Genomic DNA, 7,983 nt, shown 5'->3' on the forward strand with positions numbered 1-7,983 from the left:
AGAATAAAGTTACATTTATTTTGAAAGGCGTGCAGACAACAATGATGCAGAATGACAACCAATGACTGCAGACCAATGACTGCAGACCAATGATGCAGAATGACAACCAATGACGGCAGACCAATGATGCAGAATGACAACCAATGACTGCAGACCAATGACTGACGACCAATGATGCAGAATGACGACCAATGACTGACGACCAATGACTGACGACCAATGACTGACGACCAATTATTTCAGACCAATGACTGACGACCAATGACTGGCGACCAATGACTGGCGACCAATGACTGACGACCAATGACTGACGACCAATGACTGACGACCAATGACTGACGACCAATGACTGACGACCAATGACTGGCGACCAATGACTGGCGACCAATGACTGACGACCAATGACTGACTGCAGACCAATTATTGCAGACCAATGACTGACTGCAGACCAATGACTGACTGCAGACCAATGATGCAGAATGACAACCAATGATTGCGGACCAATGATTGCGGACCAATGACTGCGGACCAATGACTGCGGACCAATGACTGCGGACCAATGACTGCAGACCAATGACCGCAGACCAAAGACCGCAGACCAATGACCGCAGACCAAAGACCGCAGACCAAAGACCGCAGACCAACCACTGCAGACCAATGACTGACTGGAATGTTCGGGGGTTGGTCAGAGAGGCCATAGGTGCAAATTGTCAGCCATTTTTCCATCAGTCTACCCCAGGGCAGCTGTGCTTACGGATATAGTTAACCACCACCAGTTTGTGACTGAGGTTCACTTCACTGTCAAGTACTTTGGGTGCCTTCTAATCCATTGTTATTAATACTAACTCAAAATGACCTAAAAGTCCAAACCCAGGGCCAGCTCACTTGCTCGCCCGCAACCAATTACTGCAATCGTTCCTCTCACAAGTAATTAATGACAGCCACCTCCTTGCAGAATAGAAATAATCCTGGAAAGGACTTGAACGCTCCAAACCGAGGCAGGGGGCTCGGTATTGAATTGCAGCACGAGAATTCCAAGTGATACAAGTCACCTGCAAATAATAAAAGCCGCTAAAGCATCCATCGCTGCCGTGTAAACGCTGAATCCATGGAAATATTCAATTATGTATTCCGAGCTTAGCTGAAATAACGGACGCCTTTTGGCACACGGGCAACACGGAGCCTCCACGTGTTCCCGTGCGCTGATTCGCTGCAGATGTGCGAACACGCAGAGAAAAAAATAGTCGCCACTCATCGACCCCTTTGTCGCCCCCCCCCCATTATTAAAAAGATACCACTACTAAATATTGTCCTCAAGCTCATTTTTTACAGAGTAAGTACCTTCTTTTATTTATTATCCCAACCTTCTCCAGAGGTCATTAGCATGTTATCACCTTGCCTGCTTTATGTCTGTCACTTTAAGACCCTATGTCATGTAAAGTTGAAGTGTGTGTGGGGGGGTGGGGGTGTGCTGTAAGGCCCTCCGAGTGGATGCAAACCATCTGTGTAAATATAAACTTCACGAGCGATCACCCCCGCCTGTACCAAAGTAGAAACCGTAGTCCAGAAAGCCACGACAAAACGCCAAAGCGAAACACCTGAGATAGGACCAATGCCCACGATGACTCACTCTGGACCAGGACGGAGTATAATTGAAGGACATTCCGCCGTGGTAATGAGTGATATATCCTGCCATCTCCCCTCACTCCCGGCGCAATCACCCGCGCGCAAATTGATGCTTCACGTTGCCTCTCCCCGAGACACCTTGTAAATCAAGTATAATTGACAGACGGGAGTGATGAAATGCAAAGTGGTGCGAGCAAATGACTCCATCAGAGCGGCTCCATTAAAACGTCCGAGGTGGCCAATTATCTTTCACACTTGGCCGGCCAAACACTTGGAAAAAAAACTCTTCTCGGGGCTGCGCTTCACATGGAAAAAGAGCTGTGTTGAAGAAGCTGGGGGGGTTGGGGGGGGTTGGAATATTAAGGAACAATCCAATAAAGATTTATAACTGTAGACACGTTTCAAAAGAGAGCGCAGAGCTCTGCCAAAACTGCTAGCTGTACGACCAAATCCCAAAATGTTGGCGTTCCCTTGGATCCGGAATGCTGCACCGGAAAACTGAACGCAAACAGTCCCTGTTTGACGACTATTTATCATAAAAAAACAGCATAGTGTGGTACCATAAGTTTGGGCACCCCTGACAATTTCCGTCATTGTCACGACTAAACCATCGTTTGGAGTTACGGTACTATTCCATGTTAGATGACATAGCAGTTAAAAAATTTTTTGAGGTGGCCACCCCTGTCTTTTTTTTTTTTTTTTTTTAATATTAAGGATGTTGACGTTCCCTTGGATCCAGAATGCTGCACTGGAAAATTGAAAATTGTATGCAAACCTTGTTTGACGACTATTTATCATTAAAAAAAAAAAAAAATTGAGCGCTGCAGAAAGGTGGCCACCCCTGTCTTTTTTTTTTTTTTTTTTTTGGAATATTAAGGATGTTGGCGTTCTCTTGGATCCAGAATGCTGCACCGGAAAATTGAAAATTGTATGCAAACCTTGTTTGACGACTATTTATCACAAAAAAACAGCATAGTGTGGTACCATAAGTTTGGGCACCCCTGACAATTTCCGTCATTTTCACGACTAAACCATTGTTTGGAGTTACGGTACTATTCCATGTAAGATGACATAACTGACAAACATAGCAGTTAAAAAAAATACTGCAGAAAGGTGGCCACCCCTGTCGTTTTTTTTTTTTTTTTTAATATTAAGGATGTTGGCGTTCCCTTGGATCCAGAATGCTGCACCGGAAAATTGTATGCAAACCTTGTTTGACGACTATTTATCATAAAAAAAAACAGTATAGTGTGGTACCATAAGTTTGGGCACCCCTGACAATTTCCGTCATTTTCACGACTAAACCAACGTTTGGCGTTACGGTACTATTCCATGTTAGATGACATAGCAGTTAAAAAATTTTATTGATGTGGCCACCCCTGTCTTTTTTTTTTTTTGGAATATTAAGGATGTTGGCGTTCCCTTGGATCCAGAATGCTGTACCGAAAAATTAAAAATTGTAAGCCAACCTTGTTTGACGACTATTTATCATAAAAAACCAGCATAGTGTGGTACCGTAAGTTTGGGCACCCCTGACAATTTCCGTCATTTTCACGACTAAACCAGTTACGATACTATTCCATGTTAGATGACATAACTGACAGACATCGCAGTTAAAAAAAAACAAATTTGAGCGTTGCAGAAATGTGGCCACCCTTGTTGTTTTTTTGTGTGTGTGTGTGGGGGGGGGTTGGAATATTAAGGATGTTGCCGTTCCCTTGGATCCAGAATGCTGCACCGGAAAATTTAAAATTATATGCAAACCTTGTTTGACGACTATTTATCATAATAAAAAACAGCATAGTGTGGTACCATAAGTTTGGGCACCCCTGACAATTTCCGTCATTTTCACAACTAAACCATCGTTTGGAGTTACGGTACTATTCCATGTTAGATGACATAACTGACAAACATAGCAGTTAAAAAAAAATGCTGCAGAAAGGTGGCCACCCCTGTCGTTTTTTTTTTTGGAATATTAAGGATGTTGGCGTTCCCTTGGATCCAGAATGCTGCACCGGAAATTTGAAAATTGTATGCAAACCTTGTTTGACGACTATTTATCATAAAAAAACCAGCATAGTGTGATATCATAAGTTTGGGCACCCCTGACAATTTCCATAATTTTCACGACTAAACCATCGTTTGGAGTTACGGTACTATTCCATGTTAGATGACATAACTGACAAACATAGCAGTTAAAAAAAAAATTTGAGTGCTGCAGAAAGGTGGCCACCCCTGTTGTTTTTTTTTTTTTTTGGGGGGGGGGGGGTGTTGGAATATTAAGGATGTTGGCGTTCCCTTGGATCCAGCATGCTGCACCGGAAAATTGAAAATTGTATGCAAACCTTGTTTGACGACTATCATTTAAAAAAAAACAGCATAGTGTGGTACCATAAGTTTGGGCACCCCTGACAATTTCTGTCATTTTCACGACTAAACCATCGTTTGGAGTTACGGTACAAATTCCATGTTAGATGACATAATTGACAGACAGGACACATATAGACAAACAACCATTCACACTCACATTCATACCTATGGACAATTTGGAGTGGCTAATTAACCTAGCATGTTTTTGGAATGTGGGAGGAAACCGGAGTACCCGGAGAAAACCCACGCATGCACGGGGAGAACATGCAAACTCCACACAGAGATGACCGAGGGTGGGATTGAACCCTGGTTTCCTAGCTGTGAGACCGCCGTGCAGCCCCTAACAAACACCAATGATTCATAAATGAACGAATCATGGAAATCGTCAGGAGTGTCCAAACCTTTGCACACTTTTTGAGTGTGGATGGAAAAAGCACACAGGAAGTAGCACAGAAGTAGCATGGCTACTACATGACCTCTTTGAAATTGTAGGCTGTAAAATGAAGGTAATAAAAATGTGTTTAGGGTCTAAAAGTAACGTCTAATGAGGACGAAGCCGCCTTGAAGTCAAGCGGCCGATCTGGAGACACACAAATTAACCAAATTAGAAGTCAATTACATGTGGAAACTTCCACGTGCTTGCTTTAATACCCTCCATTTATTGGCGTTGAGAGCAGTAGCCGTCGTAAATGGCACCTCTTTGCCGCAGTGTAGTTAAAGTGTAAACGCAGACGCCATTTTAGAGTAGACTCACGCTAGGCGCTTCAAAGAACCTGGGAGGTGCGATCGCATTACAGCCATTTTATATTTTACAGCGTGCATGTGGAATCATGGCGTGTCCATGTCAAAGTCGGGGGCCGTGTTCCGAACTTGTGCGCGGATCGACTAGCCAACGGTGGCGGACTCCGGGTACCCCCCTTTTACAGTCGAACCGTGTCGCACATTCTAAGCACGTTCCGTGACTCAATGTTCATTCATTCATTCATTTTCTACCGCTTTTATTCACGGGGTGTGCTGGAGCCTATCCCAGCTGTCTGGGTCCACCCTGGACTGGTGGCCAGCCAATCACAGGGCACATATAGACAAACAACCATTCACACTCACATTCATACCTATGGACAATTTGGAGTCGACAATGAACCTAGCATGTTTTGGGAGGAAACCGGAGTACCCGGAATTGAACCCTGGTCTCCGAGCTGTGAGGTCTGTGTGCTAACCACTTGACCACCGTGCCACCTTTATTTTTCATTCATTCATTCATTCATTTTCTACCGCTTTTTCCTCACGAGGGTCGCGGGGGGTGCTGGAGCCTATCCCAGCTGTCTTGGGGCGAGAGGCGGGGTACACCCTGGATTGGTGGCCAGCCAATCACAGGGTACATATAGACAAACAACCATTCACACTCACATTCATACCTATGGACAATTTGGAGTCGACAATGAACCTAGCATGTTTTGGGAGGAAACCGGAGTACGCGGAATTGAACCCTGGTCTCCGAGCTGTGAGCTCTGTGTGCTAACCACTTGACCACCGTGCCACCTTTATTTTTCATTCATTCATTCATTCATTTTCTACCGCTTTTTCCTCACGAGGGTCGCGGGGGTGCTGGAGCCTATCCCAGCTGTCTTGGGGCGGGAGGCGGGGTACACCCTGGACTGGTGGCCAGCCAATCACAGGGTACATATAGACAAACAACCATTCACACTCACATTCATAGCTATGGACAATTTGGAGTCGACAATTAACCTAGCATGTTTTGGGAGGAAACCGGAGTACCCGGAATTGAACCCTGGTCTCCTAGCTGTGAGGTCTGTGGAGTAACCACTCGACCACCGTGCCACCTTTATTTTTCATTTGTGTTATTTTTGTAAACAAAGTCAAATTCAATTGAAATATATAGCAATGTCAGAAATAATAAGCTTGTTCTATTAGCCACTTCGGGCAAAAATTGTCAATTTCGTATGTGAAGACACAATCTACAGCGGAACGTCGGATTTGATCATTAATTCCTTGCAAAAGTCAGAGGAAAAGAGGCAATTTTTCCCCATAGTCAATCATGCAAATCCAATGAATCCCATCCCAGACCTACAAAATATGAACAAAAAATACATTCCGTTCGCTAATTACTCACCTATTTCCTTTTAGAGGTTAGCGCGTGGTTGAAAAGGTCGGGTGTTGTACACGATGAGCGATTTTCCATCAGCAGGCCGGTGAGTGGTGACGACCACGACGCGGCCATGAAGGTGCTGATCTTTAACGTACCTGTAATGGACAATAGACAGGAGTTGTGATGGATGTTGTTTTTTTTTTTAGCCGATTAACCTAGCATGGGCACGGTGGTCTAGGGGTCTCACAGCTAGGAGACCAGGGTTCAATCCCACCCTCGGGCATCTCTGTGTGGAGTTTGCATGTTCTCCCCGTGCATGCGTGGGTTTTCTCCGGGTACTCCGGTTTCCTCCCACATTCCAAAAAACATGCTAGGTTAATTGGCGACTCCAAATTGTCCATAGGTATGAATGTGAGTGTGAATGGTTGTTTGTCTATATGTGCCCTGTGATTGGCTGGCGACCAGTCTAGGGTGTACCCCGCCTTACGCCCGAAGACAGCTGGGATAGGCTCCAGCACCCCCCCGCGACCCTCATGAGGAAAAGCGGTCGAAAATGAATGAATGAATGAATAACCTAGCATGTTTTTGGAATGTGGGAGGATACCCGGAGTACCCGGAGAAAACCCACGCATGCACGGGGAGAACATGCAAACTCCACACAGAGATGACCGAGGGTGGGATTGAACCCTGGTCGGTCTCTTAGCTGTGAGGTTTGCGTGCTAACCACTCGACCACCGTGCAAATACTGAAAATGCAAAGTACTGTGTTGCGTACTGAATGGAGTAGCTATTGTTGAGCTAACGGTGGCATCGCTGTCACCTCAGGCATCACATCCTGTTTTTCCCCCGTGTCAGCGAGGTGGGACAATAGTGACGCATCTGTACACCCCTGTGTGTGTGTATGTGTGTGTGTGTGTGTGTTTTTCTAGATGAATGATAACCTCCTGCACTCCCTGTGATGTTCGGGCGGTAGATTATCCCCCAGCTCAGTGTGGTTGTTTTTGGTCGGATTCCACTCTTAATCTTGTGTGCTTCGGTCACACGGCGATGAAAGACGTTGCTATTGGATGGGGTTGGGGGGGGGGGGGGGGGACGCTAGCAGACGCAGGTGCACCACGGGACACAATGCTAAGTAAGTAATTTTTCAACCCTACATATATGAGCTTCCCGATCGGAGATGCTGGAGTCAAGCAGGGACGACCCTCGTCGGGAGTTGTGCAGTTTTTGTGCGCTAATCCTTTCGAAAAGGGTGGGGCGTCTTAAAACAAACCAGAATCTTGACAGGTTTTAGGTATTTGTGATCAGCTGGGCTTAGCTAAAACAACACTTGTCAGTGGAAAAAAACCGAGGACGTGACTAAACAAGACCTGGAAGAAAATGCCAAAATTTTGACTCATTCGGAATCATACGGGACCACAAGCAGCAAGTGTACTTTAAATATGCTGGACCAGATTATATGAATGGTGTGGTCCGGGGTGGGGGGGTGTCGTGTAATCCCCCTGTCCTTTAAGCCTGACCAGGAACAGTATGTTTTGATTAGGTTGAGAGGAAATTATCCGTCGGAACAACATCGGGGGCAACCCATCTACCATGAGCAAACAGGGGCGCTGGTGGTCTCTGTAGGATTCTGTGATTTGAGTCCCGAAGATAGCGGGGGTCGGGGAAGGGTATTACCTCAATCCTCTCTCTCCGCTTAGCCCCATCCAACTCAACACTTCAGACTCAAACAAAGGATCAGGGGCTGAGGGCCTCGGGCGCCCTGGCGCGCTCCTAATCCTATTCCAGCTGGACAACAATCCGTCTGGACGGTGGCCCCCGTGGGGTAATGTAAGCCCCGGCTGGGTAAGGCGCTTGATGGTGGAGTCAGACAGCTCGTCAAGG

This window comes from Doryrhamphus excisus, chromosome 7 (assembly GCF_030265055.1).
Source record: "Doryrhamphus excisus isolate RoL2022-K1 chromosome 7, RoL_Dexc_1.0, whole genome shotgun sequence".
NCBI classification, from domain to species: Eukaryota; Metazoa; Chordata; class Actinopteri; order Syngnathiformes; family Syngnathidae; genus Doryrhamphus; species Doryrhamphus excisus.